Source organism: Phalangium opilio, unplaced genomic scaffold, assembly GCF_054372755.1.
Source record: "Phalangium opilio isolate 3A_F unplaced genomic scaffold, DU_Popi_V2 ptg000038l_1, whole genome shotgun sequence".
In the NCBI taxonomy this organism is placed as follows: domain Eukaryota; kingdom Metazoa; phylum Arthropoda; class Arachnida; order Opiliones; family Phalangiidae; genus Phalangium; species Phalangium opilio.
In genome coordinates this window covers 1,246,273-1,256,688 of record NW_028324161.1, presented here as the reverse complement: position 1 = coordinate 1,256,688, position 10,416 = coordinate 1,246,273, and the positions used below count along the sequence as shown (strand labels likewise).

General features: G+C 40.2%; 1 long non-coding RNA gene across 1 annotated transcript; it reads left to right on the top strand.

Annotated features, from left to right (window-relative positions):
- Positions 1–3,075: 3,075 nt before the first annotated feature.
- LOC149682577 (uncharacterized) lies at positions 3,076–4,105 on the top strand. Its single transcript, XR_016365494.1, has 3 exons — positions 3,076–3,625; positions 3,696–3,818; positions 3,890–4,105. It is a non-coding gene; the product is annotated as an uncharacterized LOC149682577 (long non-coding RNA).
- Positions 4,106–10,416: the final 6,311 nt, after the last annotated feature.

Sequence of the window (10,416 nt, the reverse complement as noted above, 5' to 3'; positions counted from 1 at the left end):
GGATAATCTGCCGGGTTAAGAGCTTGCACCTTTTGAATATGATACGGGTGAAACTGATGTCCGCGGAGAATTCGCCAGACCAAAACGTGATTAACATGTAATTGTCGTCCAACTTGTCTGGTACTTGTCGAGGGGTCCTCATCGAACATGGCAAGGACGTCTTCCTCGATTTCCTCCATGTCTTCTGGAATGTCTCGCTCTCGAACGTTGTTGGGTTGTACTTGTCCGATGTCCCTCAAGCGCCTGTCAACAGCCTCTAACGTACGACGATTTGGTATGCGTCGTTGCGGAAATTGTTCCTGGTATCGCCGCTGTGCTTCCACTGAATTGCCCTGCGCCAGTCCATACATGAGATGCATGTCTGCATATTCTGCATTGGTATACGCCATACTGTACTACCACACGTTCGTTCGAAGTGATACTGTGACGTTATCAACAACATCGCGTTACTTTATAGCAAACCACCGTTTAGTTTTTACGTTTGCGCCATGACTGTCAGCATTGTTTTTTATTCACAAACGTAAACAATAAACGGTGGTTTGCTAAAAAGTCTTTGGGGTCATCTCAAATATTTTTTTGACATCGTGTACAAGAATGAAGTCCTTGCCATGTTCGATGAGGACCCCTCGACAAGTACCAGACAAGTTGGACGACAATTACATGTTAATCACGTTTTGGTCTGGCGAATTCTCCGCGGACATCAGTTTCCCCCTTATCATATTCAAAAGGTGCAAGCTCTTAACCCGGCAGATTATCCAAGACGCATCGACTTTTGCGAGTGGTTTTTGGCCAGAGTAGAGGACAATCAATTTCCACGGGTCCTTTTAGTAACCGACGAGGCACATTTTTCCCGGAATGGAATTCTGAACTATCACAACCACCACGAATGGCGCCAATTAAACCCACACGCAACTAGTGTTAGAAGTCACCAACAGCAATTTTCTTTAAACGTATGGTGCGGCATTGTCGGTAATCATTTACTAGGTCCGCATTTTCTTCCACCCAGACTAAATGGTGAAGCATATCTCACGTTCTTAAGAGACACTTTACCTGAACTACTCGAGGACATACCGTTAGCATTACTTCGTGACATGTGGTTTATGCACGACGGGGCACCCCCACATTTCAGCCGTGCAGTTAGAGAACATCTTAATGCTACGTTTAATTTGAGGTGGATTGGGCGTGGAGGACCAGTTGCGTGGCCAGCCAGATCTCCGGATTTAAATCCGTGCGATTTCTATCTTTGGGGTCATCTCAAAGACATCGTGTACAAGAATGAAGTCCGTGATGAGGAAGACTTGCGAAGACGAATTATTGAAGGTTGTCAAACAATCAGGAACATGCCAGGAATCTTCCAACATGTCCAAGAATCTTTCGAAAGACGGGTTCATGTTTGTCTTAACGCCGTTGGTGGACATTTTGAACAATACCTGTAACGTCCATGTTAACTTGTTAAGAATAAAAGTAATACCAACCGAAAGGTACCATGATACTTTGAATTTACTTTACTAGAGTAGGCATACTTCTACTCATTTAATACACTTCTGCCAGGTGAAAGTTCAATAACGATGTTAGAGGGAAACTATTGAAATTGTCTCATTATTTCTAAACAAGTTGATAAGGCTGAATTTGTTTTAGTCTACATTTTCGAATATTTTCTTGTTTTAGGGGCCAATGTTTGGGGGGCCATATCTTCGTTGCAAATTCTTGTACACCCCATGTTCTTTGACACTTTCCACTCAGTTTGACCCAAAGAACACGCCCCTTGATTTATGGCAGACTTATCAGAAACACCCTGTATATATATACAATAAGAAACCACGCTTGCCGGAACTAAAGCTTCAAACTTTATACAGGGTGTTTTTGAAAAGCCTATCAATAATGGAGGATCGTGTTTATTGGGCCGAACTGAGTGGAAAGTATCAAAGAACATGGGGTGTACAACATTTGGTTACGGAGATATTCCCCCCCCCAAACATTGGCCCCTAAAACAAGGAAATAGCCAACAACGTGGAGTACGACTTTCAACCGAGTGCCCAGCTTGTTTAGAACTATTAGACAATTTCAATAGCCTTCAATTTAAAAACGTTTTGTAGCTTTACTCAGCAGAAGGGTATAAAATATGTAGAAGTGTGCTTTTGTATTCCTTGATGGATCCCTGTCAAATCTTTAACATCACAGACTGGGTTGTGAATTTAACTTTCTGTAACGCTCGAAAAATGCATTATTTTAATTTTAACGCCTGCAGTTGCTTAGAAATTAAGAGCAGTTTGCACATCTAGGTAAATTAGTGGTCAGATCCTCTTTTCGACTCGGAGATGTAAAATTTGGCTTCCCAACTTGTTATTGTCGTGACGGTTATTTTAAATTTAAATTTTCTTGTCGTAATGATACTATAAAATAAAATTATTTATTACAGATATTTCACGGATGAAAATCTACTCGCTCGTGTACCAAATGCAATTTGGGAAACAGCAGCTATGTTTTTTATCCTAAATGCTATTGGATCATTCTTATTGTATACTAAAACACCATCCATGGTAGTAAAATTTAGCAGCTACTCCAACATACAAAATGGCGTTACATAAATAATTGAATTCAATAGCTTTTACGGAGTAGTGTTACGCTATCAAAAGAAAATAGCCTTAATCAGAAAGTGCTTTAAAAAATTGAGATATTTACGTTCTAACATTTGACAACTATATTTTTTCTAAACATTACAGGCTAAGAATTTATGCTTTATATAGACTTTAAAGTTCTATCAAATACGTATTATATAATGACTTAATACTACCAAGATGGAATTTACTATAAGAAGGCCTAAAAAGGCGTCCGGTGCGCGCGTGATAGTCGACAATCCACCCTCATGGGTGGGGGGAGGTTGTAATCCAAGGCGGGACTTAATATTTTACCTTACTCTATGTTTTCCACCATCTATTTCTTTTACCTTCTCGTTAAGCCTTGGTTTGGTTTTTGGAACTCACTAAATCATAAGTATTGTAAACTTGATTCGATTTAGTAACAATTATAGAACGAACGATTTTCACGTAGAGACACATATTCAAAATCCATAAAGTTAGGTTCAAAACCTTTAACTAACTTGTTAATGTCAATTTAAAACTATTCGCGTACCGTTTCAACACCGCTGGCAGCCTCCATTTTTGTTTACTTTGCTCGAGGTTTTTTTATCTAGTCGGAATAGTGAATACGTCATTTGCGTCTGTATGACCTATCCCCGCAGGATCCAATAGGAATGCGCAGAGCAATGACGGAAATGAAAGGGGTGGGGCTTACTTGTCCACTAACACCGGCGTAAGAGAAGAAGCGTAAAATCGCGCTACTTAGGTCTTTTTATAGTAAATTCCTTCTTGATACTACCCACTGGAAGCACTGAATTGAACTTGCTAATCCATCTTGTAGTGACTTAGTATTTTCTGCAATCCATAATTTTTTATTTAAAAAAACAACTATTCAGGATGACGAATCCAATAAAAAAGATGATAGTGACAAAATATCTTTTAAAGAAACCCTCGTTAAATATTTGAAACGGAAGGAACTTTATCTACTTTGGGTTATAGGTTTTCTATTGGCCATGCCAAGCATTTACGTTTTCACATACTTGAAAGTAAAGTTACATAAAACAGTATTCGTTAAATAGCATGGTCATATTAACCTTTTCCTTATTAAAATATTAGTCATTTGGAATGCATATTGTGAACAACGATCATCTACTGACTTATATTTACTCCTTCGTCTCTTCTGGAACAATATTTGGGAAAATAATTATTGGAATTATTTTTGACAGAACGTCTCATAAGGTTGCTACTAGGCTACATAAAATCAGCAAACTGAGAAGGGTTTTCTATAAGTTGTGAAAGTTGTTTTTCAGATTGCCCTCGTTGTGATATGCATTTGTTTGGGACCATTCATACAGTTGCTAACATTTTGCGCTTATCTTCCACCAACGGCTTTTCTAATCACGTCATCACTCTGTGGTTTTATAGCCATTTTCGCTGGCAGCGCAGCTTTTTGCATTTTACCAATGTGCACAGTTCGAATTTTTGGTAAAAATCATTCCGGAGAGGTGTCAGGCCTTATTATGAATTGTCAGGTGAATATTTTCAATTTGACCTAAAGATTGGAGCTCGAAGAATAAACAAAAAATAAAAAGTATATATTTCGGCTTAAGTTTATTGGTGAACTTGTTTCGAGTGCAATGTTTGAGCCTCTACAAGACATTCTTGACTGGAACTGGATGTTTACTCTTCAGTTGGGAATTTCTGCTTTTGGTAGGTATAATATTCTGTTATTCAGAAACTCATCCTTATAAACCGTATAGACCATTTCATTAAATACTTGCGAAAAACCAACGCACAGGGGAAGGACCTCAATATAAGGATAGTTCCCTAGCGCCAAGAGAGAACGTCAGATAGCGCTCGCGTTCGCTAACCCGCGGGAAGCTAGTCGACTCACACTTCCGCTAATTGCGGTGCTTCTTAGCTCAAGGGAACTAGCCTAAAATGGCGGCCCGTCGCCCTTCCCCTGTGCTTTTACTTTTCCTATGACATTACAGGAATGGTCTATACCAGGGATAGATTTAATTTGAGAAGTAGAAATGGAGAACAGAGTAATGTGTACGCGCGTCAAAGTCCCTGACCCCCTTCCACAGTATGGAGGGGAATGAAAGAAGAGGCGGGTCATAGCATCAGAGGTAAAAAGGAAATACGTACTTTTCTCCGTACCCGTCAGCAACGTCATCAAAACGTAGTTTAAGTGAGCCAATATGATAATTTACACTTTTCGTTACGTGTTAAAAGGAGGGGCTCTATACTGGGCTATGAGTCGGACTGAAATAAATACTAACCGTTCTCCATTCCTACTTCTAGAATTGAATCTATCCCTGTTTATACTATGCACAAGACTAGATTTTCAAAATTTAAAACAAAGTATCTTCAAACTTCTTTTTTATAGCTTTAATTGTTGCGCTATCCCTGCCAAATGAAGAACATGGAACTTCAAAAGGGAAAAATGAACGTAACGTGGATAAATTGAATGTCAGATTGACAAACTTTGCACAAAAATCGTATTAGAACGTAAATGTTGAGAGTAGTCATGGAATAAAACGAATATTGTCTTCTGAGAGATTTTTTATATTCATGTTAGCTCCCAAGATAAATTTAAAATTCCCGCCAAACCCGCGTTACTCCTTAGATGGCAACCCTTCCTATTCAATACAAAATCAATCGATACCGATCGAGAACGCTCAACCGAGAGGAAGGCGAGAGGAGATTATTCTCGTAAACGTGACCACCATGTAACCATGCAAATAAATATCATCCTGTTTAATTTCTATTTTGCGTTTGATTGTCTCTAACTAACACGCCAAAACGTTCGTTAACTAACGAGTTAACATCTCAGAAGTGGGATTCGCCGCAGTTATTGACATTCAAGCGTACTAGCACGACTATTACAAACGATGTACGAACCGTCGAAACGATAACGAAGAAACGATACGAAACGTGGTCGCGCCATTTTCGGCTTCGGATAGCCAACAACCAACGTAGACGCCGTGTAACGTTTATGAACATTTCACGTCGAATGCAACGAGAATAAATTAACGAAAATAACGATAACGCGATAGATAACGAAAACGAAAACGATAACGCGATAGATAACGAAAACGAAAACGATAACGCGATAGATAACGAAAACGAAAACGATAACGCGATAGATAACGAAAACGAAAACGATAACACGATAGATAACGAAAACGAAAACGATAACGCGATAGATAACGAAAACGATAACGATAACACTGTAATTCACGAACTCGATAACGATAAAGAAGGAGACGAAACGATGAACACGAATATCAACGAGAGAGAACGAAACAGAAACGAGGAAAGAGAAGATGGGCCTAGCACAGGTACTCCAGCCTATGTAACAACGGAGGTATTTCAAAAAGCAATGCAAGATGCGATAACGGCCACTATACAGCAAACTGTTGCTGCGACTCTCGGTAATCAGGCTCAAATGCAAACGATGATCCAAGCTAGCATCGCCGCCGCGTTGGCAAACCATTCTAACGTAGGAGCAAACTCAAGTACTGTGTCAACATCGCAATCGGGAGGTGCGACAGCCGGCGCAAATAACGCAAACGTGCAACACCATCATTGGGGCGACGTGGGAAAAATTATTCCGGAGTTCGATCCCGAACTTGCGCCACACCAAAATATGACTATGTGGCTTAAGAAGATTGACGACGTAGCACAAACCTACAATTGGTCTGATTCAACTATCATTAGCAACGCGTTACCACGATTACAGGGAAGCGCCAAAACCTGGTATGAGTCCTTGGATTCGATGACCCAATCATGGGCTGATTGGAAGGTCTTGCTCGAAAAATGGTTCCCAGAAACCAAAAGTATTATGAAACTACAACGAGAAATGGATGCAAGAACATGGAAACCTGGAGAAACCGTCACTACTTATTACCATGATAAGGTTTTACAAGCTGCGTCAATGCGGTTATTCGGAGACACACATGATCGAGTATATCATAACAGGGTTGAATAATAAAGAATATATAACCGCGCTATCGATGAAAGAATTTAAAAGCCCGCCGGAAGTATTACAATGCATACATCAATTAGAAGGAAGATTGCAGTTGACAAAACCTAACGATAATAATGCAAAGAAAACCTATACCTATGAAGTTAAGAACAGTAATAACAGAGATTTCGTTCAACGAAATGTTTATTCGAACCATAATGCCCAAAATAATGGGAAAACAATAGAAAAGAAAGAGAACGTGGAAACGCGACCGATCTCGTTCAGGAGAGATAAACCGAAATTTAATGAACAAGGATACCCCTTGTGTTACAATTGCTTTAATTACGGACACATATCGCGACTCTGTCCTAAACCACAGAGGCAGCCACGATGCGATAATTGCACGTTGTCCGGACACGAAACGAAAAATTGCCGAAGACCGAAACAGGTACATCACGTAGAAAATACCAGACCAAGTACGGAAAGTAATCAGAAATATTTCATGAATGCCACGCTTAACGGACACCCTATACGATCGTATGTGGACCAAGGCAGTAAATGTATGATTATAAGAGAAAGCACAGCTCAAGAGATGAATCTCCACATTGCAAAAGACACTGATGGGTGCTGTATCGGAGGTCATGCCGGAAAAGGAAGCACTAAACCCGTTGGCGTGAATAGACAAGCCCAGATAAAGGTAGATCAAGCTACCGCTACAACAGACATATTGGTGGTTCAAGACGACGTTCAAGAAATCCCCCTACTAATAGGTCAACCACTTACTGAACAACCGCACATCACTATCGTGAAGAGAGGCAATGCGTTACGCCTGTTTGAAGAGACACTGGAATCAACCGAAGATAACTGCTTAACAAACATCAAAATTCCTGAACTAGATCCTCCACCGTTAAATTTATGGGCGCAGGACGCAACAGTCATACCCGCACAACACGTTGGGTTTATTGACGTTTGGACTGACAGAAAAGGAACAGAACACGATGTTTACATCGAAAGTCAGATGCGACTCTACCCGGAAGGCGAATACTGCGTACCAAGAGGAATCTTTCAAATTGATAAGGAGGGGAAAATGAACGTCCCCATCGTTAACATGTCCGCAAAACACATAGTTATGAAAGCAAACCAAAAGGTGACTCAAGCCGTATCTTGTATTCCATTAACGACAGAGGAGTGCAACGATGTTTTAGCAATTCAGCAAACGAATCGTTGGTTACGACCATTTGGCATCGACGAAATAAACACCGGACCATACGTAACCCGTGAAACCAAACACAAATTATGTGACTTAATCAACGAATACCGTGGCTGTTTCGCCGAAAACATAAACGAATTGAGGCTAACCGACAAAGCGACGCTTAATATAGAACTCACTTCAAAAGAACCAATAACGTATCGACCGTACCGTCTTTCTCACGCCGAAAGAGAAAACGTCCGGCAGAAGATTAAAGAATTACTATTTGCTGGAATTATCGAAGAATCCAACTCTCCGTACGCAAGCCCAATTCTCATCGTCAAAAAGAAAACAGGAGAAGAGCGCCTATGCATCGACTATCGTGCCCTGAATCGAATAACAAAGAAAGATGCATTTCCGCTGCCATTAATTGATGATCAGTTGGAACGTTTAAAAGGAAACAAATATTTTACAAGTCTCGACTTAACTTCGGGGTATTACCAAATACCAGTTGGAAAAGAATCGCGAGATAAAACGGCATTCGTAACGCCAGACGGACACTATCAGTTTCAGAGTATGCCCTTCGGATTGGTTAACGGACCCGTCGTCTTCCAACGTATGATGAATACGGTTTTAGGGCCATTGCGTTATCCCATCGCCCTTGCGTATATGGACGACGTATTGTTGCCATCGGAAGATCAAGATGAAGGCTTGAAACACTTGAGGGAGATATTGGTGGTCTTCCACAAAGCAAAGTTAACGTTAAACCTTAAGAAATGCTACTTTCTCTACAACACCATAAATTATTTGGGATTCGAAATGAACGAATACGGCATAAAACCAGGCCAGAGAAAAATTGACTGTATAAGTCGATTTCCACGACCGCAAAATGTCCACGAAGTACGAAGGTTCTTGGGGTTAGCAAGTTATTTCCGTCGGTTCATAGAGAACTTTTCCATAATTGCCGAACCACTATCGAAACTGTTATGCAAAGACACAGAGTGGAATTGGGAAAAGGGACAAGAAGAATCATTTGAAGCGTTGAAAACGCTTCTAACCGAACGACCTACTCTGAACCTTTACGACCCGAACGCGTACACTGAAGTACACACCGACGCAAGTCAAATTGGAATAGGCGCGATTTTACTACAAAAAGGCCGAGATGAGAAATTACACCCGATCTACTACGCGAGTAGGAAAAATACTCGAGAAGAAGCAAAATACCATTCGTCGGAACTAGAGACTTTAGCCGTCGTTTGGAGTTTGGAAAAATTCCGAGTCTACCTTATTGGCATTACATTCACCGTGGTTACCGACTGCAATTCCGTCAGAGGAACATTAGCCAAGAAACACCCAGTACCAAGGATTGGTCGCTGGTGGCTAAAATTACAAGAATACGATTTCTCCGTCACACATAGACCAGGTGAACGCATGCGACATATAGATGCTCTTAGTCGAGCCCCGGTTGACGAACCCAACGAGATCGAAATAGCGAACGGAATAACGATTTTATACACTGAAATAAACAACGACGATTGGTTAGTTGCTGCCCAGTTTGCCGACCAGAAGTTACAAGACATAAAACAGCAACTGAACAACGCAAGCAGGTCAACCAAAGCAGAAGATGCACTACATAAAGAATATGTCCTGCAACGTGGAAGCCTATTCAAACGCGTGCTGAACAACAGCAATGAAGAAAAACTCCTGTGGGTTGTTCCCAGTAATGCCCGCTGGAGAATCGTCAAGAGTTTTCATGATGATATAGGACACGTCGGAGTCGAAAAAACTTGCAAAAAGATATTGGAACATTATTGGTTTCCACGCCTTAAGAGATACGTTAGAAGATACATCGCGGGATGCTTAGAATGTCTCTATCATTAATACCCTAGTGGAAAGACTACCTTCTAACCTAAGGTTGCGAACTCTAATATTTACCAAAATGAACAAATGTCAGATTGTTGGACTTAATTTACTTATTTTTGCGAAAGTGTATCATTTTTCATTTCATTAGTTTTCTATTTTTGTACGACGATTAATCAGGAGCTTAAATAATCAGGAATAGCCGAATGTTAGCTCCCAAGATAAATTTAAAATTCCCGCCAAACCCGCGTTACTCCTTAGATGGCAACCCTTCCTATTCAATACAAAATCAATCGATACCGATCGAGAACGCTCAACCGAGAGGAAGGCGAGAGGAGATTATTCTCGTAAACGTGACCACCATGTAACCATGCAAATAAATATCATCCTGTTTAATTTCTATTTTGCGTTTGATTGTCTCTAACTAACACGCCAAAACGGTCGTTAACTAACGAGTTAACATTCATAATAAAGTTATATTTTTCCACATAATATCGGAACTTCATTTAAACACACCAAAATCTTATTTGGTTCAAATTAGGCTTCTCTAACCAACTGCTAAAAGAAATATTGACCAAATGAAAAAAAAAACAACTTTTCATACGGTGATTAAGCCGAATTTTTACATTCAAAGGCACGATTTGACTATGAATCTTCGTAAAACGAATAATCCAGTTAACACGGGTTAACTCATATTCAAGCAACCAGGGAAACTTTCCTGAAGCAAATAGTTTACTTTAAGATATGCGTCCCAAAAGTTCTTCATGTTGCAGAGACCTGGGATCGAACCAGGGTCCTTTAGATCTTCTTAGTTT